Below are 21,960 nucleotides of genomic sequence, written 5' to 3' on the forward strand. Positions count from 1 at the left end.
GGATCATGACTTATTATTAGTATCAAACGGCATGCTGACAGTATCCTTCCCTAATCTTATTTATAAGGAATATATATAATTAAATCACAGATAAATAAGAGATTTTAAACTATTACAGTTACACCAAAAGAAGCTTCATTATCTCATATCTACAAGAATAAACTAAAATTGCATCCAGAAAATGTTTTATTGGTTCTACTTAATTGTAAGATACATAATATGAAAAATATTATTTGCAAATTCAGGATACCATCTCATAGCTGCACTTGTTCAAAAAGTATAATTAGCACGTGGAAGAAAACCAGCATATAAACTGGAAAGATTAGTAGCAAGTAATCCATGTTTTTGAGCATTTACATTGGACATGCCTTGGTGATCCTAAAATAAATTTGGTTAGTCCTTGCTTTACAAAGCATTTAAGTATAGTCTAGGCTGAGTAAAGAGTTTTCATTAGAATGCATGCAAATACTTATCTTCTTTGATGAATTATGCCTTCATTAATTTCTTAATTTTCATGATTATGAAGTCCAAAAGTAAAACTCTTGAAGCCAGGAAGGAGGGAAGGAACATTGTATTAAACTCCAGCTCTGATAAAACACACCAGAAATACAAAAGACTGTCTGCTGTTGCAAAAACTTTTTTAGGACTACTTTTTCTAGTTGGATTTTTAAGAAAGGAAAGTGTGCTTCCTCTCCCCTCTTCACGCTCATCTTTTGAAGCAGTATCTTGCATTATACCCTTCTAAAAAATAGGGGGGATAAAACTTATAGTTTCTTTCACAGGCAGATGCTCTTTAAAAACAAAATAAATGAGGAAAACAATTATTCTTTTGAAATATTTTTCAACTATTTTTTTCTTTTAAATTTCTACTAAGAAATCTTTGGACGCTTTTTTTCCATTCTTATACTGCTTTTTATATATTTTACAAGAAAAAAACCAACCCACAACCAAAATGCTTTTTAATATACATGGATGGAAATGAAAAGTCCACGATAATCTGTAGTCAAACAGCAATTATTTTATCGTGTTATGAATGCATATGGCATTTTCCTTATGCAATCCCTAATGTGGGTTTACAATTTGCTTATACCTCTCTTCTTGTTTTTAACATTAATTCAGTTTCATAACATGGAGAGCAAGATCAGTGTGTATCAGCAGTCTCTTCTAAATTCTTTTAATGCATTGATCTGTTTTTGATTATCTTAATCTCCTTTGAATTAAAACTCTACATATGCCCAGTAATAAGTATCATCTACTAAAGCAAAGCCAACAATGTGTCAGAATGAGAGCCATTAATATCACTGGTCATTTAAATTTGGGGAAAATACCCACCTTTTTCACATGCGTTCTAAGCCTTATTATTATCAAGGTGCATGATTCAGTCACTATTACAATAACTATTACAGTGAGTGCACGGTTTGTGATTAAAAATGACAGAGATGGCAGCATATGTCGTTGAATATTGCTTTTTTGTGATTCCAAGATAGATGTACAGAGGATTTCAAAATAGTCTATTAATAATAAAGGATTTCTTTCTCCCATGGTGGAAAGACAGGAAAGTAGAAGACAGGGAAGGTCAATATGACATTGACAATCATGATACATGGAAGTTTGCTGAAATAAAATACCACATGATGCCAGGATTAAATAAAAATGCTTGATTTAGAAACCTTGTACAAGGGGTAAGGGGAGCGAAGATTACAGACTTTATCTTTTACTGAATAAATCTGTGTGACAACAGAAACCCACTAAAAAAAGAGAAAAAAATAGAATTTCAACAACAATAGAAAGTTTTAAAAAAGATGAAGCAGTGAAGGATATCTGAAATGCACCCTGACTCCTAACTAGGAAATAAATCTATTTGCAACCTTCATATATTTTTTGAGGCTTCTAGAAGAATACACTTTCTATGAGGAAGGGAAAAAAACTCCCTACTCTTAGCAGAAGTATTGCAAGAGGCTCTGATGTATAGTATGATTCTATCAACTGGAATGAAAATGTTTAGCTATCTCATGGCAAGAGAAATTATATATGTCAAGAAAATATTATCACTTCTGATTCTACTAAAATCAGTAGGTATGGGTTTACTTTCTGTTTGGTAGCTATTTGATCAAGTGTTTGTATTATTGATCCATTTAGAATATTTGTATGAAAGTTTTAGCAAAATTGTTTCATAAGGCCATAGTATTTTGAGGGCTTTTTTCAAGATCATTATAAAAACAAATAGATGTACTGGGGCTAATGATTTCAGAATGAAATCACCCACAGATGGTTTGATGACTTGTGCTTCTGAAGTCAGAACACCAGTAAACATTCAGGATAAAAGTCCTACTGAACAACTACATGAGCTAAAGAACAGGGAACAAATGGAAAATAAAAGCCCAGCCCGCTGTGAATAATATTGGTTAGTTGTTGCCTACAGAGCACAAAACACACTTACCAAAGGTACTTTAAAAAGCCAGATGTAGAACTGTTGTCTTTCACAGTACTACTAATACACCCAAGCATCTAATGGGGTAAATTGCTTCAGACAGTCATTATTTAAGGGTCTACTTACTCCTTCATCTGACCTTTTTTTTTTTTTAATGTGACTACACTCTAATTTGGTTAGTTAAATGGTCTGGATCAGAGGAAACAAACCAAAGACATCCGACCTCTAACCACATTCAATCAAGACTCATTCATGGCTTCTGCATGTCTGGGCTCGCTATTAGCTCTTCATATGTCTGTTGAGAACATGTTCTTTTTTCAAGAATAATGGTAGTGTTCAAATGCTTTTTCTTTCTTCAGTTGCTTTTAAAATAATTTCTACTTATATGTTTTCATAGAAAACATATTGGTTTGCATCCACGTACATTCAAAGAGCAAAAATAATTTGTGATGGGAAAATTTATTTTTTTAGTAATAATTTTGTAGTTTTAGGTGTGAGAAGCATTTAGTTTATCCATTTTACATGAAATAAATGGATAGATAAAAATAATATAGTTTTCTAAAGACAGAGAGGGTTTTTTATCCTAAGCAACTACATGTATTTATTTGAAGATTTCTACTAACCTACTATTTTGTCATCCACTTAAAGCTTAAAGCATTCTTTTGTGAAGAATTAAGCAAAGAAGTAATTAGATTTAAGCCAAGATATATCTGTCAATTAATCTGCAGTCTTTGTTGTGTCTAGAAGATCATGTATTCAGAATCTGACATTTTCCTTTATTTGTCTGAGATTGTACATCAAATTGAAATTAATTTGCAAACATCGAATTTAGATGGCTAACAAAAGAATAAAGTCTCTACATTTAAAAATTATAAATCATCTAATTTCTATCTGCTAACAGTAATAATGAAACAGTTAAGTAAAAAAGTGGGAACTATCTCAGCCAAACAGAACAGATTTTACATACCTAACTTTTCCTTCCTCTTTACTTGAGAAATTTCGTTAGTAGTATTAAATTTGCATTAGGTTTCATGTCTTCTCATGCAGTAAGACAAAGGATATCAGGTAATGAATTTCCTCCTCACTGTTAGAAAGACAACTCATAATATTACATAGTGACAGTCAGTTCTTAGGCTCAAGCAGCACAATCATTGTGTAAATAATGCAGTTTCTTTATCTAGAATCAAGTGACGGTGTTTGAAAGATTTTATTTCTTTTCTCTTTCTGTAAACTCTGTGAAAAATTAATGTAAATAATACAGGTGCTATTATGTATATACTATCATATAGATGCATCTTAAATACTATATCAAATGTTTCATTTTGTCTTTGCTAGGAATGTATCATCTGTTTTTCAAGATCTAGAATTATGACAACAAGAGGGAGGATCCTTTGATAACTTCTGTGTTTTAACTTGATTGCTGAGTAGCTTCTGTTGGTAGCCTACGTGGTACAAACTATGACTTGTGTGTTAAAATTCCCACTTGTATGCTAAAAAAATAAGGATGTGTATGCTAAAAAAATAAGGCTCCTACTATGCCTAATAAATATAATAAAATATAAAGTATTATACTATTTCCTGAAATTAGACTAGAAACATCAAGGAGCATAAGCAAAACAAAGCCACTAGTTAACCTAAACTTCTAAATAAGTTTTATATGGTCTTTTATGGACACTGAAGGAGAGTTAGATTTTGGGACTTGTCCACCGACACTTTTCAGCATTCCCCTTTTATTCATATTTATTCATAAACAGCACACGGTGTTTTTCTTTTAGTCAACTGGAATTCCCAGGATCATTCCAAACTAGTGCCCTGATCCCACACTTTGACACTCGCATCATGTGGTGGTTGTGTTTAGCCATGAGAGAAAAACACACACTGATCATGCAGGCTGTTCAAAGTGGTCTTCCACTTTGAGAAATAACATTCACTCTCTCAAAGCACTTAGCCCAGGTCGATCCTCCCTTTTGATTCCAATTAACTAAATGCAGATGCAGAGTCACTCAGCTTGTTCCCATAGTCTTCAAGCATGTTACTTAACGATTTGGTTCTTCGCAGGAGTTTTAATAAAAGTAGCTGCAAAACTTTAAAATATTACTTACCTTGGCTTCTCTTTTAAAAATCTTATACAATTTAATGGCCTTCAAACCTCTCATACGGCAGAGCTGAAAATGACAGGTTCTAAGGACAGTGTTAATTCAATATGATAGCACTATCCAAAACCAAACTAAGCTGACATAGTGATTATCAGCTAAGAGATCAGAGGGTCACCTTGTTGACAGACTTATTCTAGCAAACAAGGAAGGGAATAGCATGAAAATGCTCCAAACCTGCTATAATCATCAACTTTAGGTGCAAAAAGGAATAAAAAGTGGCTGGACATGGAGGCATCAGTAATTTGTATTGTCAGTGTGGAGCAGAGTTGTCAAGAAAAGCTTGGCACTAACCACATCCAGAAATAGCCTGGGCCATTGTCTCCACAGAGCTGTAATTCTGGTAGCAGGCAGCATAACCCTAGGCAAGTCTGCCTCCTTTGCACATCAGAGGAAAGTTTTGAAAGATAGCCAGCACTGAGTCAGGCAGACAAATATGAAAAAGATTCCAATCTACTGCAGGATGTCACTATGTGGCTTGGGTCTCTGCTTCAAGATCTCAACTGTTTGCAGAAATGTAAGGTTTACACAAGGATGTTAACAGTATTGTTAGAAGTGGCCAGAAAAAAGTTCCATAAAAATAAATACTTGTTACTAGGTATTCAACAGAAAACTGTTTAGCTTGGATTAATTGATTATTCATTATTATATATGATCTTGCAAGCCATTTGATAGGTTCAGTAAAAAGGCAGTGCTATTGAATGTGATTATGTTATTCCATAGCTAGAAATTAAATCTAAGTTTATTAAGAAAAATTCTGGCACTCCGTTATCTTTCCATTATTTTTGTTTACGATATTTGTCCTTAAAACAAATGTTCCTAGCAGGAAAGTAGAAAGAAAGCACTGTAAGAATTTTTATTTTAAAAGTGATGTCACCAGCATCTTGACATTTTCCAGATATTATCAATGAATCTTGTAATCACAGCTCCATGTACCACGCTGAACAATAACCAATAGTAAGAGGTTTGGGAAAACTTTGATAATTTTGTCAATATGCACAATTATATTATGTGGTAGACTATACCTGAGATTTCTAACATCATCAGTTGTATTGATATATTCATATCACACAGAGAAGCCTTGATGCAGTCTTAATTTCAAAGATTAATAAATAGCCCTAGAAGTCTATAATTTGAATAGTCCTTGAGAAACAGCTAAACATTGCTGCAAATATAACTCTTATGAACATTTAGCTGATCTTCAAAGAAACTTATTTATCAAGAAAAAGATACTTATTGCATTATTATTGATGCACTTTGAATTAAGATTATGCTCTGGGCACTATTCTAGCTATTAAAAGGTAACGATATAACTGCAATGGATTATATTGAACGTTGATATTCATGCAGGAAATAAATATTAAAAGACATATTGGAAAACAATGGAAGTACTATGTAGATATGTAATTTTTTATGTGAGTGAATTTTACATCTGCTTTTTAATGAAAGTATTTCTGCTAATCAAAACAACTGGTTAAGTTTTTCTGTACAGTAGGCTTGCATTCACATGATAAGGGTTAGGTAGTTAAACTGATTATATCTCTATTTGTTTGGAAAACACGAGACCTAGAAGCATTTTAATTCTATAATAAAGCAGCATAACTAGAAGTCGAAAATAAGAATAGAGTCAACAAAAAAATTCTGATTAGAAAGTGCTGTGAAATTTTAAAATGCCTTACAATTGAGAGAGAAGGCAGCTGAAACAGCCCAAGAGGGACAAAAATATCTCATTCTCTAATACTAAGGGAAGAGTGAAAATGACTGCCACAATTTAGAGAACAGATGTCCTACAAGGCTCTGTAAATAATTTTCCTTCCCCTCAAATTTCAGGGAAATCTAAGTCTTCATATCAACTTTCTTAGTCAGATATATTCTTATGACCTGAATCTCATGGATTTCGGTTGCTGCCTTGTTCTACTCTGGCCTTCTCACTGATTCTGTGTGTTATACTGAACTCTCTTCAGCTTCTCAGGAATTGCAGACTATATTCTTTTACAACTCAGGTCATCAAACAAAATGCCTTTTCCTTGTATTTGTCCTGATATTGCACAATGTTCCAGAAAGATAACACTCTTGTTTTCTTTAAAAAAATGGATTTCACAGTACTTCCCAAGTAGTTTTCTTTCTATAGATAAATTATTCAGTTTAAAAGAAATGTACATTTACTTCCTATTTGAGTTTGCCTAGTTTTATATTCCACCCATTGGTCCTTGCTACGCCCTAATCTACCAGAATAAAGAGCTCTCTATCTGTTATTAAGGTGATTCCAAGGTGCAATGAAGTCACCTTTCACTCTTCTTCTTCATAAACTAAATCTACTAAGCACTCATGAATAGAAATAATCCTAAATCAGATATTCAAGATGGTATATTTCAACTTTGATGTTACCAACAATCTAAAACTGCTTCTTCTATTGAGAAGTGTAAAACTGCCTTATCAGTTCTGCTTATAATTTTACAAATGGCAAAGTGCAATTGATGTCCTCTAGAAATCACTTTTCCATACATGAACACAAGTGAACTGGTTTAATACTGAACTTGAACACTGAGAATTTAATTTCCTGACTTTCATGTATTTAATTGGCAAAACAGGGTTGCTTATATACTAATTTTGTATATCCCTTTTCATTCTAGCACCAAAAAATGAATTTTATAACAAAATTTAAAAAAAACTATGAATGCTAGAGTAGCAACATATACCTATTGTGTCCATTTGAATGGTTGCTAATAAAATGAGGAGAGGACTACAATTCTTACTAGAGATCCAGAGATGCTACAATATACTGTTTCTTCAATGGAAATAACAATGCCTGAGGTGTATTCAAATAACTTGGAGTGATAAAAATAAGGCATTTTGGAGAGGTGTTTGCAATCACTGCATAAATAATGGTAGGGAAAGAATGGATTGCTACTGCAGCATGTGGTCAGATGAATGCTTTGCAGTATTTCTGGAGGTAAGTCAGAACTGTTTTGGGCTCCTGTTTTTATGCCTCCAAACCTCCATTTCCTACCAGAAAAGGATATGAATGTTAGCATCAGCACTAATTAATTCCTTGTTCTGTATTTATTTATGGATGTATTCCACTCCTTTACTCCATAAAATTAAATGTGCTCAAAGGTAATTCTCATATGTCAACATTACAAAAAAAAAACCAAACAGTGTATTCCTTGTCTATGTCATTAATTCATCATTAATGTGATGATTACTACTGATTTGAAACCAAATGTTGTTTCCACATTATTTTGTTTTATTTTGTTTTGAGTTGTTGTACCGATGCAAGAAGCCAGGCCTTAATATTCGAGTTTATAATTACAAATCATGACTCTTGCACAACTGCTACATTCAATATATGTTTTTGAAGCAAATGAGACAAAACTTACCCAGAAAGAAAATAGTATTTGTTGCAGTTATTAGCCACAAAGGGAATGAATTGATTGAGTAGATCTTAGAAATGCTTTAAATTATACCTAGAGGCAGAGAATTGGCCACCTACATACTGCAGCTAATTCACTTGGCTCATTTTAAATTTCTGCAATGCTCTGGGGAGAAAATGTCTCTCAGAATGGTCTCTAGTTATTTAATTGGGACAGGCAGATTCCAACTGACTCGCAATGGAAACTGGTATTTCTCAGTGGATATTGGTATGGTTTAAGCCCAGCCGGCAACCAAGCCCCAATCAACCACTCACTCACTCCCCACTCCCCAGTGACATGGGGGAAAGAATTGGTAAGGCAAAAGTGAGAAAAGTTGTGGGTTGAAATGAAGACAGTTTTAATGGGTGAAGCAAAAGACACACACACAACCAAAGCAGTTCATTCAACACTTCCCATGGGCAGGCAGGTGTTCAGCCAACCCCAGGACAGCACAAATCTACTGTGTCTAAGGTTTATTTGGGAAGGCAAATGCCGTCACTCTGAATGTCCTCCTTTTCCTTCTTCTTCCCTCAGCTTTATAAACTGAGCACGCTACCATACGGTATGGAGTGTCCCTTGGGTCAGTTGGGGTCAGCTGTACTGGCTGTGTCCCCTCCCAACTGCTTGTGCACGCCTAGCCTCCTCACTTGTGGCGTGGGGTGGGAAGCAGAAAGGGTCTTGACTGTAAGCACTGCTCAGTAACAGCAAAAACATCATTGTGTTGTCAGCATTAGCCTCATCCTAAATCCAAAACACAAGACTGTACCTGCTACTAAGAACAAAAATTAACTCTATCCCTGCAGAAACCAGGACAGGTAGAGATGTGATTTTATAGTAACACCACAAGCAGCACTCATTGCAAAGATTCAAGTCCCTATTCTTTCATGTAAAATCAAGTAGTTATAAATACTGTTAGTTTTGAAGGTGATATTTCAAATTATAATGTCAGCAGGAAAGGTGTCTATGATTCTTATTTGTATATAGTTTATTTTTAATCCTATTAAGTCTTAACATAGGTATTTTTTATGTGACTGACAATTAGCAAGCACAGATTAGAGTTTACAGTTGTGTTTCTTATTAAAAAAAACAAACCTACTGCAGAATTACTTTTGCATTATTTGTAAAGTCAAAGTTTCCATTTAAATCTGTGTGACTTGCCAACTTATTTTGCAAGGGCAAGTCAGACTTCATGACTGTGGGGCATTGCCTTTATTGTGGCTTTGGGGTGTTGACCATGTTTTGTTTTAAAGTACTATGAGAAAAGACAGTGCAACCCCTCTCATGGCCTTCGTGCCACGGCAGAATTTCACAATAGGAATCACTAAACACACGTTATCAGGTAGGTGCTCCAAATCTGTTGTCCTAATAATGGTGTCTCTCAATTCCCTGCAGCTCTTTTTGACTTAGAAGGACACATCCCCAGGAATTATATGGAACATTTCTCTTCATTGGTCTCATCCTGCCAAATGGTCCACATGAAAGCGAGGCACTATCTTAAGAATCATAGAATCAGCCAGATTGGAAAGGACCTCTGATATCATCAAGTCCAACCCTTGATCCTCTACCACCATGGTTACTAGACCATGGCACTAAAGTGCCACATCCAGGGACAGAGAAACACCACTTCCCTGGGCAGCCCATTCCAATGCCTCATTACTCTCTCTTGAAAGAATTTCTTTTTAATATCTAACCTAAACCTCCCCTGGCACAGCTTAAGACCATGTCCTCTTGTCTTACTGATAGCTGCCTGGGAGAAGAGACCAACCCCCCCCTGGCTACAACCTCCTTTCAGGGAGTTGTAGAGAGTGATGAGGTCTCCCCTGAGCCTCCTCTTCTCCAGGTTAAATAACCCCAGCTCCCTCAGCCTCTCCTCATAGGATTTGTGCTCAAGTCCCTTCACCAGCCCTGTTGCTCTTCTCTGGACCTGCTCCAGCACCTCAATATCCTTCCCGAACTGAGGGGCCCAGAACTGGACACAGGACTCCAGGTGTGGCCTCACCAGCGCTGAGTACAGGGGAAGAATCACTTCCCTGGTCCTGCTGGCCACACTGTTCCTGATCCAGGCGGGATGCCATTGGCCTTCTTGGCCACCTGGGCACACTGCTGGCTCATGTTCAGCTTCCTGTCAATCCGAACTCCCAGGTCCCTTTCTGCCTGGCTGCTCTCCAGCCACTCTGTACCCAGACTGTAGCGCTGCAGGGGGTTGTTGTGGCCAAAGTGCAGGACCCGGTACTTGGCCTTGTTGAATCTCATCCCGTTGGAATCACCCCAACTCTCCAGCCTGTCCAGGTCCCTCTGCAGAGCCCTCCTGCTTTCCAGCTGATCGACACTCCCCCCCAGCTTAGTGTCATCTGAAAATTTGCTAATGGTGCACTCAATCCCCTCATCTAAATCATCAGCAAAGATATTAAACAGAACTGGGCCCAACGCTGATCCCTGGGGGACACCACTAGTGACCGGCTGCCAACTGGATGTAGCACCGTTCACCACCACTCTCTGGGCCTGGCCCTTCAGCCAGTTCCTAACCCAGCAGAGAGTGCCCCTGTCCAAGCTGTGGGCTGCCAGCTTTTTCAGGAGAATGCTATGGGAGATGGTGTCAAAGGCTTTGCTGAAGTCCAGGTAGGCCCCATCCACAGCCTTCCCCTCATCCACCAGGCTGGTCACCTGTTCATAAAAGGAGATCAGGTTGGTCAGACAGTACCTGCCCTTCCTAAACCCATGCTGGCTGGATCTGATCCCTTGTCCATCCTGTTGGTACTGTGTGATTGCACTCAGGATGATCTGCTCCATAACCTTGCTAGGCATTGAGGTCAGGATGACTGGCCTGTAGTTTCCCAGGTCCTTCTTCCGACCAGTATTTTTCAAATATATTTAGTAAATAAGTCCACACATTTATCCTGGTCTTTGCTGTTTCCTTTTGGTTTTGTTTGGCTACCTGTATTAGCTCTTATGGAACAGGGCTTTTTGCAATATCCATTTAGCTGGTTTAAAATATAGTGCAGTTTTTCTTCATTGCATCTTGTTCTGGTTTGTGGCCCTAGTGAAACCTGTATTTCTTAAAAGGGATGGGAAAAAACCCTCCTTAAACTGTCTGGTTTATGGATTTCTTTCTGCTGTCATCAAGGCAGGAGGCAGCAGGTTATTAAGTTTTGCTCTGTCTTGTGCCCTCCGACTGATATGATTGTGTTGGGTTTAAAATTCCATCCTGTCAAGGCTTGTAATGCTTGTTGCTGCCAGACAGCACCTTGTGTTGAGTTTAGATAAGATATATTGCTGCTTCTTTTCATTATACCACTGAAAGCATTACTTTTTTCCCAAAAATAAGTGATTTGGAGTAACACTCTAAAGGTGAAATCCTATTGAAATCAATATGAATCCTAGTTTCAATAAGATCTAAGAATTTTACCTTGTATGTTGATACATTCAGTGCTATTTCTTTTCTGCTATGTAGCTGTGACATTATTTACTGTGAAGTCTGTTTATACATAATTGTCTATATATAATTTACATAACTAATCCTCAACACAAGGGATATATAGGTGTATGGTGCTTCTTGTTGAAGTGCAGTAGGTCTACTATTTTGGGGTTAATTTATGTGAATCATGATTTGTACTTTGCTTGCATGATCTTTTAACTGGTGTATACAGGACTTAAAGAACACATTCTTTATTTGAGGGGAAAAACAGAAATTTAACAGCCATTTGCATAATGACTTTTCTGAATCAGAGAATGGAAATGTAGCACCTAAATTCCAATTCTCTTGACTGTTAGCAGAATAGGTAGAAGAATCTGTTCATTTAGTTGGATGCAGAGAGTTGGGATTTTTTTGGAAAAGATATAAAAAGATATAAAAAGTGTATCATATATCAGATCTATTTTCTCTTTCTTGATCAAAGAAATGTTGGTCTCCCTAAAGGTACAATAGGTAGAGAATACATGGAGGAATAACTGAATTGATAAAAATCCTTCATTAATGGAAGGTCTGTAACTCATGTTCTACTTCTAAAGGTCAGAGGATGTGCAAAGAGTTCTAAAGATTTTAGATGGAAAATCTTCCAGTTTTCCCTATAAAAAGTCCTAGAATGTAATGGCCATGAGAAAAGTTCATATGTACTAATGGCATAACTTTTGCAATTGTTCATAGGCATATCCAAAAGGCAAATATAACTAAAACTTCTCAGACATTCAGTCCCTGAGGCCCTTGAAAGCAAGAAGAGGACAGCGTAACCTCTCAAATCAGATGGTGACTACTTCTTCATGTTCCTGTTCTTATGACTTGTGATTACCTAGTAAAATTCTTTATACTAGGTTTGTGTAGAAACCATTTCCAATAGTTTTGCAAAAGACTGTGATAAACCATTTAATTTCTTTTGTACTGCTAACAGTCCCATAGTATCCTCCATTTGAAAAAAAAATAAAAAAACCAAACAAAACCCACAAAATAGAACCTAAAACCTTTGCTTTTTTGCATTTGTTTCAACTGAAATGAATGTAAACCGTACGCAGCTGAATATTCCGAGTTTGAAGTAATCTCAACTAACGAAAAGCAAATTATTCTAGTTAGTCTATGAAATAATGCAGGATCAGATCAAGTTTAAGCATATTATAGGCATATAAAATCATATAGAAGTATAAACATATATATGTACATACAAGTGCAGAACATGAGAGTTTTAGACTGTTAAACTGCATGAAGCAGCCTCTCTTTGCTGAATAATTTATAAATCCAAGACATAGCAGACAAGCTCAGTCACAGAAACCAGAAAAAAAGCTAACCAGAGCCAGATGGTGATCTTCTGCCTAACATTATATGCAGCCATTGGACAACCCTTTACTATGAGTTGTTGACTAGTTTGCAGACTTTTTGTTCCCCAGGTAAACTAGCAATACCACAAACACACATATTATGTCATTTCAATATCCACAGACTCTTCATAGTTCTTTTTATATAGCATAAGGTTTTGTGAAGTCATTTCATTAGATTGGATAAATGAAATATAAGACTTTTTAGACTTTTACCTCGTAGCAGGTTTTAGTGTTACTAGGGCTATGGTTGCTTTTACTCTCTCTTTAAAATTGAATGGTCAAACATAAAAAAGAAAAGGAAAAAAGAAAAGATTTTTAAGCTGCATAATTTGGTGATGCCGGGCTTGTTATAAAGGAAGGATTTCTTACAGAAATAAAGAACACACATTAGAAAGATCCATTTTGCAACTGTCCAGACACCAACTGGCAGGAAATGGGAGTATTGAAATAATTCTAAAATAAGGTACTCAGCAATTTCTTCTTGTTGTTGGTTTGCCATATCATTTGTTATAAGTTTAAATCTATTAAAGGGCATTATGCAAGAAGATAATTAGGATTTTGATATGTTAATGAACACTTTTATTGTTTTGATCTTTTCTAGTAGATAGTCATAAATAAAACATTCCTTCCCTCTTCTCTGCTCCTGCAAGAATAATTTTTAGGCAAAGATAAGATACTTTGTTGTCTTAATAAAATTTCTTGGGGGTTATTACCATGTAGCTCATGGTAATGGGTTCATGGGCTGTTAATAGAGTCGGACAGTCTCAGCCAAGCAGTTGCTTTAGAGTGTACCTGAAGCAGAGGATATTGTATTGTCTACTAGACCAGGAAGAGGCTTAAAAACTTTTATCTGTTCTTTTTCCTTTCTTATTCAACAATTTATAATGCAGCATACTTATAAAATATTTACTGTGCTTACTTGCAAAATTAATGGCAATGAAAGTGGAAGGTGGATTAGGGCCTGCCTAACTTCTCATCTCCCCCTCCATTCCATACTGTCAACACAATATTCATTCTTCACAGTGGAAATGTGCATAAAGTGCTGTCTGCAATTGGAATAGCCCTGCAGTGACTTTACTTGCAAAAATGAGATACTGTGCTTGCTGAAATGAACCAGGATAAGTTCTTGTTGCTTAAGAAAATCTATTTTTGTTCCATCGCTTATTTTGTTATGTGAAGGAAAAGCTGTCTCCACATTTACATTAATGCTGTATCAGTCCTTAACTAGTCTGCCATGCTAGAATAAGTGAAGGGAGATTTTTGCATACTCCATCCCTGTTTTACCTAACAGTCTATTATGAAGGCATAATGGCTCCGAAATACCTGCATTCCTTCCTTTTAAAACAGACTGTGAAAGAGAATTCTGAATTACTAGTTAGAAGGAACTCTTAGAGATATTCATTGCCGTTCAGAGGGTGTTAAGAATTATGATCTACTTCAGCACACTTGAATTTTTGTTGAAGTGTGGTTTTGTTACTTTCCCACCACTGTGACCTCCACAACAGAATACCACCCTATGGTACTTTTTGGCTTATGAAAAGCTGTATATTTGTCCATAGTGAAGGTATCAGATTAAAAAACCCACATTACTCCAAATATTTTGTTAGAATGGTAGTAGTCTAGTGAGAGAAAACTGATATATAAACCTCTGCAGCTATATGAAAACATCTGCTTTACATTATTTTCTTCAGTAAAAAAGAAACCCAGCTGTGTTTAAAATCTGTGAAGGTCAAAGATACCTCCTCAAAAAAATACAACTCCAGCCATGGCAGATAGTGACAAAAACAAAGTGTACTAGATTTTTAAGTGTTGAGATGAAATTTGAGAAAACAAACAGCTGAAGATATGAAAAAAAAAAATCCTTGCAATAGGTTGAGATGCAGAATGCCTATATCTGGTAGAGGGAAGGAAAGTGAATAGAAAAGTACAGTGTAACTCAGTTGTTTTACAGCAACCCTTGCTGTAGTTTCATCGTTATTAATACGAGTTTTCAATGGTATTTTTCATTGGCCAATCTTCAGTAGTAAACTAGGCTGATTGAAAAGTACAGAGGAAAGAATGTTTCTAATCAGGGTAGAATACTATTTTGTAGTGAGGGTAGTAACAGTAATCCAATAATTCAGACTACAACTTGTCTGTACCATAAATTTTCAGTTGCTCTTACAATTCCGAACAGGCCTCTTCAACAGTCTCATCTGTTAATAAGATATGCATTCACTGTTGTTAATAAAAATGAGAGATTGCCAAATTACATCAGGGACACTGGGAGAAATTAATTGCAGCAACAAGGAACCAAGATCAGATTATATATGTGTATATATGTGTGTGTGTATATATATATATATATAGAATTTTTTTGTTATTTTTATTTTTTAAGGATAAAGCAGTGGCGGTCTGAAAAATAAAAGCTAGACACGATCCCAGTATGGGGAAACTGGAATAGTTTATTGAACTCGAGAACACTATTTTAAAGGCATCTGGGGCTGTATGTTAATGAAGGGGACAACCTATGTTAATTGGGGAGTTACACAAATTTTTACTGCAATTTCCAAATAGTTAATTTTTCTTCTAGTAGGATTACATGGGGGATAGAGAGATTACAGGGGTTTAGACATGGTTTGATACAATCATCTCAAAAGTCCTTTCTGATTTCTGTTGGAGCCGGGCTTGATCCATAAGGTAGAACTTTAACAGGTCTTGTGAGAAGGGTACAGCTCCTTCAGATCATGAGGTTTTTGTCAGCCCTTGTTTTCCTTTGCTGAAAGCTGGGTTTGGGCTCCCACACAAAGCACCTTTTTGCAGTATCAGTAAAACATATAATCAACATCTTCAATAGGATGTGGAAACTAGATATCTGCAGGGGACTGCCATAGGAATCAAGTTGGAGTTTCCTACCCACTATAAGCTCTCTGCATTAAAGTCTCGCTTACAGGCTCTGTTTAGCCTAAAAATTATTCTACTCTTTCCTGCAAAATGGTACAAAAAAGATGGTGTCCTCTGCCATCCTAGCACATAAAAACTCAGAACTCTACGTGTAGTTGAATCATATTAGGGAAGAAACATGTTCAACGCCTCAAAGGTAGAGAACAGAACTGAACATCAAGGAGAGGTCTGAATGGAGCTGGTGAATGAACAGGAAAAACTCTCTCCTTTTAAAAGAAAGCGGTGATTACTGTAACACTTTACACAGGCATGATTTCTGATTGTCTACTAGAGCATGGCTGCGCAAGCAAGCAAAGAAATAGAAAAGTCTATTCTACAGCCTTGTTTAAAAAGTAGTACTGTCAAATCTTCTAGATAAAAGAATGAAGAATATCATGGGTCATTTTATGTGGAAAATACATGATGCCTATAAGCTTCTTGAATTCAACAGAAGATGAATTTCAAAGATGACCATTTTGAGTTTAGGTGATGGATTAATCACTTTTACGAAGAGGGTTTTGAGAATCAAGATATTCACTGAAGATGACAAAAAAAAATTGCTGTCACACAACTTAATCAGTGGCTGCAGTATATTACCTGAAGGCTTTTTTGTTTGTGTTTTTTTACACCAGTCTTGTAGTCTTCTACACTTTTTAAGAAGTAAGGGTTTGTTATCTGAAGGAAAAGGCTTTCTAAATTTTAAAAGTTCCCACATTTTTGTTCCTGACTGTGAATGAAAGACGCAAGTATTCTTTAATAAGAAGACAAATATTCTTTTCAATTGTGTTCAAAAGTACCATTGAACTAAATTTTAAACATTTTTTTCTGTCAGATTTAGTATAAGTTAAAATCAGAAATAAAGATACTATTTTAGATTAGTCAGCAACTGAAATAGCTTGTGAGATCAGTTAGACAAGTTCAATAGTAAATATTGATTTAATAATCTTCTGAATGTCTCAAAGTCTCAAACAGAGCAGAACAAAATGGGACTCTTGATGGTTTATGACTGAAGTTTCAGCTCAACTGCAGATTATTTTGGTTTATTTTTTAAGGTCGTGTTGAGCAATTTATGTGGCTAAAATCATAACTATAATGTGATTTTCCTGCACGTTGTGAATTTCTGTGGAAGGAACTTTTCATATGCTTTTGATATACTTTTTATATAAGTGTAATAATCTTTATAATAACAATATAGGTTATGTATTTGTGAGTCCAGCCACTAAAATACCTTTTATTTGAGAGTGAATGGTGTTACAACTCGGTTTAGAAGCTCCCCGCTTTAGTGGGGGTTACACTTTTATTTCAGGCTTCAAGAGATTTTGCCTAAATAAACTCTTGCAAAGTCTTTTGATTTTTTGGTACCTTGAGTCCAGAGAAAAACTACACATTTTTCTCTAAGAGATGTCTTTTTATTTGGTGGGAAAACAGGGGTTTTGACAAAAAGGGTTTAAGAGAAATAATGTGCAACTTCACAAAAGCATTACACCTGTTACTAGGCAAACACCAACCCAATCTTAAGTGAAACACCACAACTTAACTGAAATACAGACAAGTTGCCCGCAGGAGTAAAGGAAGAGAGATTAAGGGAAGAATAAAAAAAAAGAGAGGAGCGAGACATATTTACCACCCTGGAGGTCACATCTTAACAGGTCAGGAGGGCAGAAGCCAAGAGGGGGACGGAGACCCTGTGCATGCCTATTTACAGACTTTGGCTATTGTGGCTATTCCCTCTGGGCGGGACCTTTGGCTCACTGCTACTCACTATCCCCCCAGCTGAACTGAGGGGTGCCACAGCCAATTAGAGGCTCCATGGGAGCGCAGTGTGGGTGGGCCACCAGACCGACCTTATTGACAACCCAGCCACATAGTTTTCCCTGCCATGTGCTCTGCACACGTTGGCTCCAGGCCTAAGCCTAGCCCTTCCTCCCCAGCACACACACAGACAACATGGTTTATTCGACACATCAGTCAAACAATCTGGTGAGATATGAATCTGGTCTCTGACAAATGGGATTTTAAACTTGCCTAGAAATTTTCTGTAGAGGATTATACTAGGTTATTCTGCTTTTCAGAAGTATCTAGATCCATTTTGAAAATTACATGAGAATATTTAAGCATGAGAATCATGGCATGGTCCAATAAGAGAACATTGAAAAACTTAGAGAACTGTTTATGCACCTACTTCAAGTATTTGAATAGCTCACTTTTTCAGAAGTAAATGTAAATATTAGTAATAATAGGAAGAAGTATTTTCCTTGCTCTTGGATTGGAATGAAATAAATGAACCACGTGTGGCAGAAATGTATTTGAAATTAAGTTCACTAACCAGTTCAGTAATAAACAAATTCATTTGGTGTATTTGACAGCTGGGAAACTGGAACTTCATTTTAAGTTCTGAACACCTTTTTTTCTCTGCTGTTTCATAAATCTTATATTGATTCTTCAGTGCTCCAGGTATGCGTATTGCAAGGTGAGATGCAAACTGGTAGCAAGTCCTAGTTTAAAGTGAAATGTCTGCAAGTGGACAGGTTGCAACTGCTAATAACAATAGAAAATTATTAGCAACTGTGTGATTCACTAGCATTAAAAAAAATCAAAGGAGTATATTTGTTCCATAGATGATTGTTCTTTCTGAGAAATTGTTAGTCTAAGATACAGTAATTGCTTTTATTTAGCAATATATTTTCTTGTAAGAATTGAAAAATTTCTAAGATTTTCCTATTGCCTTTAACTGTGAGAGCTTTTGTAGAATTTTTTAGGCATAAAGATGAATAGATGTATTTGGTACATACACTGATTCCAATATCTCTACTTCCATCATGGCTATTACAATAAATAATTTAAGATCTGTATATTCCTTACTGAACAGTTCAGAAAATATGAAGGTGGAAAACATAATACAGAATACTCCTGTTTCCGAGTACCTCTCCCAGTTGTCATGATCAACCAAAGATTATCAAGAGTGGCCTTGCAATGTCAGCCAGCTCCCACTGGATTTTTGGGTGAATCCTATCAGGGCTCATGTCTGTCCAGTTTGTCTATGTCTTTCCTGAACTGAACCTTTTCCACAAGGGTATGTCTTTCTTCCAGCCCCTCCCCTTGTCTCTGGGGCCTCATTTGCTTGTTATTCCTGGTTAGGTGGCCTATAGGGGACACCCACTATAATGTCACATTTACATATATTCTTTTTAATCCTAAAGTCGAGTTAGGAAACTCTGTATCTAATGTCATCCTCAAATAAATCAAATACTATCCAGTGTTGTTTTTCAGGTTTTTTTTCTGTGCTTAATGTTGTTCATGTGTCTCAAGGAGACTGATTGATGTACTTGATTTAGTAGAAAAATACAGTGATAAAATTTGAGAAGCTGGAATTCCTATACTTTCCCATTATTATTTAGATAGTATTTTTACTATGAGAAAGATTCTTTCTTGTTCTGATTATTATCTGATCTTTCATAAATATAGGTAGACTCAGCCTGCAGTATAGGATGGGTTTCTTCATACAGATATATGCAATAAATGCAATACCTCTATAAAGCATGTACTGACTTTACTCATATCTTTTTAAAGAAATTGAATTAATGCAGATATATTTAAATGTCTGGTATTAATATCAGGTCTGACTTGAAATTCTGTCTGAAAGCTAATGAATATCTTTGCACGTTAATCTCTGGGACTCTGGATTTTTAGATTAAAATGTGTGTAACTGACTGAGATGTTAGTCTAAAACTATGGGTCTCTTTTGCAACTGTTTCCAGATTATTTCCATTCAATCTCTGAGTCTTCTGTCTCTCTGCAGTGTTGAATTACAGTTGGCTCTGCAAATCTACTTTCTGAAATAGCGCACGTCCCTTTCAAATGAAATAGCTTAGTCTGCTCATGTTTGGTCTCAAGTGTATTCTCTGACAAGAAGATTTTCATTTTTTTATTTCAATGTAGTGGTGCCAGTGGTCAGGGAGAGAGAGGAGGAAAATCGAAGGTAATTATTTGTTTGGCTGCAGTGGTACGGAGTGGAGGATAAAGTAAAGCTATTAATCTCACCAAGAGATACTAGAGTCAAAGGTCGGTACATCGGTAGTTCTCTGTGATTAGGGAGTATTCCTGATACATCTTGCACATGTCTAATAATGCCTAACACCCCACTCCTGTAGGATAGACACAGTCTACTTTTAGGAACTGCTAAACCTAACTGATTAAGATAATTAAATTAAATCAGAAGCACTTGTATCCAACCTGGGCTTGGCATTTATTGCTATTCTGGCAGAACTTATTAACACACTATGTCCAAAACCACTTTAACTTTTGAAAATCATTATATTTAAATATAATTATTATATACGTATTTTATATATATATATATATTCATATCATCATGGCTAGACTTCATGAACAAATATCATATATACTCTTCCTAATGGGCCCTCCCTATAAGGAGAGCTTATGATCCTTGTTTTTACTTTCTCAGTCAGTAGAGCCCAATAGAAATCACTGAAGTAACACTACTGAAAATCAGAAGTATAGAACAAATACAGTTAGTCAGCTTATTTTTTGTCAAACACCATACTTCTTCTTTCCTCCAAGTCTGTGTCAGCCTTTGCAGAACCAGAACTGAGTCTGCCACATCAACAGGACACTTCCTCATTCCCACCCACAGAATCACTTCATATATTAGTTCCCTATGCAACATTCAGGTTTCTGTCAATGAGAGTTCTGCACTTGGACCATGAGAGTAGAATAATCAAGAGGTTTTCAATGTAGATCAGAGTGAAAAATACAACTACCTACAGAGTTAATTAAAATTTTGCACCTGCAATCTCAGGGGTATTTTTACAGAAAAAAAAAAGCCAAGTAATGCCAAGAAGTTTCAAACCTGGGTGACTTGCTTAGATTTAAGATTATACTCCACATTTTATTTGTTATATAGTTTTAGCCCTGGAACAGTTCACTGACCTGTAGGAAGTCAAATTAATATCCTATTTGTGCTAGTCTCTCCATATCTCATAAACAGAAACAAAGTGAGGAGCGTGTTCAGAAGGTGATTCAGGTTTCAGAACTTTTTAGTTCTCCATTGGTGTACAGTAATCCTTAACATGGTAAATTCAACCTGTGAATATGTTTGAATATAACACTAAGGAACCACTGTGAATCACAGTTATTTCTCAGTGTGGGAGGAAATTTACTGTCCCATGTAAACTGAAGGGACTGTATGGGAGATTTATAGTATAGTTTGACTGTTTTGATTGTATTTCTCCCAATGAAGAGAAGGTTAAAATATCTTGGAAAGCATAATTTTAATTTCTGAATTATTTAAAATTAATATGTAATGACACTATGTCATCATGGCTAGGCTTCATGAATGAAGATTTGGGAAAGGCTCTATCCACATTTGTTACAAGTGCGCTGGTGGCTAAAAAGGCCAATACGAGATAGACACGTCCAATTGCAAAAGGCACAGCAGAAAGACTCCTTAGGTGGTATATTCTGCAAGACACGATTCTTTCTACGTTGCCTTTTTTCCTCAAGAGTGATCCTGTGTGCTTTCTCAAAGGAAGCAGTAGTGTTATAGATGGTGTGTCTCTAGACCTCCCGATTGGAGGCCAGAGTAGACCAGTTATGTTGATCAGTATGGCCAAGGCTGAGATGTTGTTTCAGGGAGTCCTTGTATCTTCTCTTCCGGGCTCCTCTCTTGCAGCAGCCGGTGGCAAGTTCACCATAAAGCAAGATCTTAGGGAGGCGGTGGTCCTTCATCCTGGAGACGTGTCCTGCCCATCGCAGCTGTGTTCTCAGTAACATGGCCTCAATACTTGTGATTGCTGCTTGTTCTAGAACAGATGTATTGGTCACGTAATCTGACCAGTGGATGTTTAGGATTGTACAGAGACAGCGTTGATGGAAGCGTTCTAGGAGATGCAGGTGATGACCCATGATTCGAAACCATATAAGAGAGTAGACAGCACTATGGCTTTGTAAACACTGATCTTGGTATTTTTCTTCAAGTGTTTATTACACCAAACTCTTTTATGAAGCTTTCCGAAAGCACTATATATATGCCTTTGCTAACCTGTTGTCTATCTCTCCATCAATCCAAGGAGATGAGGCTACCTAGGTAATTAAACTGCTGGACTGATTTAAGCTCTGACTGGCCAATGGTGATATGAGGATGATGGAAGACTTCCTGAGATGCAGGTTGATAGAGAACTTCTGTCTTCTTTAAGCTGACTTCCAGCCCAAAGAG

Source organism: Manacus candei, unplaced genomic scaffold, assembly GCF_025592945.1.
Source record: "Manacus candei isolate 608988 ecotype Guabito, Panama unplaced genomic scaffold, ASM2559294v1 h1tg000008l, whole genome shotgun sequence".
Lineage (NCBI taxonomy): Eukaryota > Metazoa > Chordata > Aves > Passeriformes > Pipridae > Manacus > Manacus candei.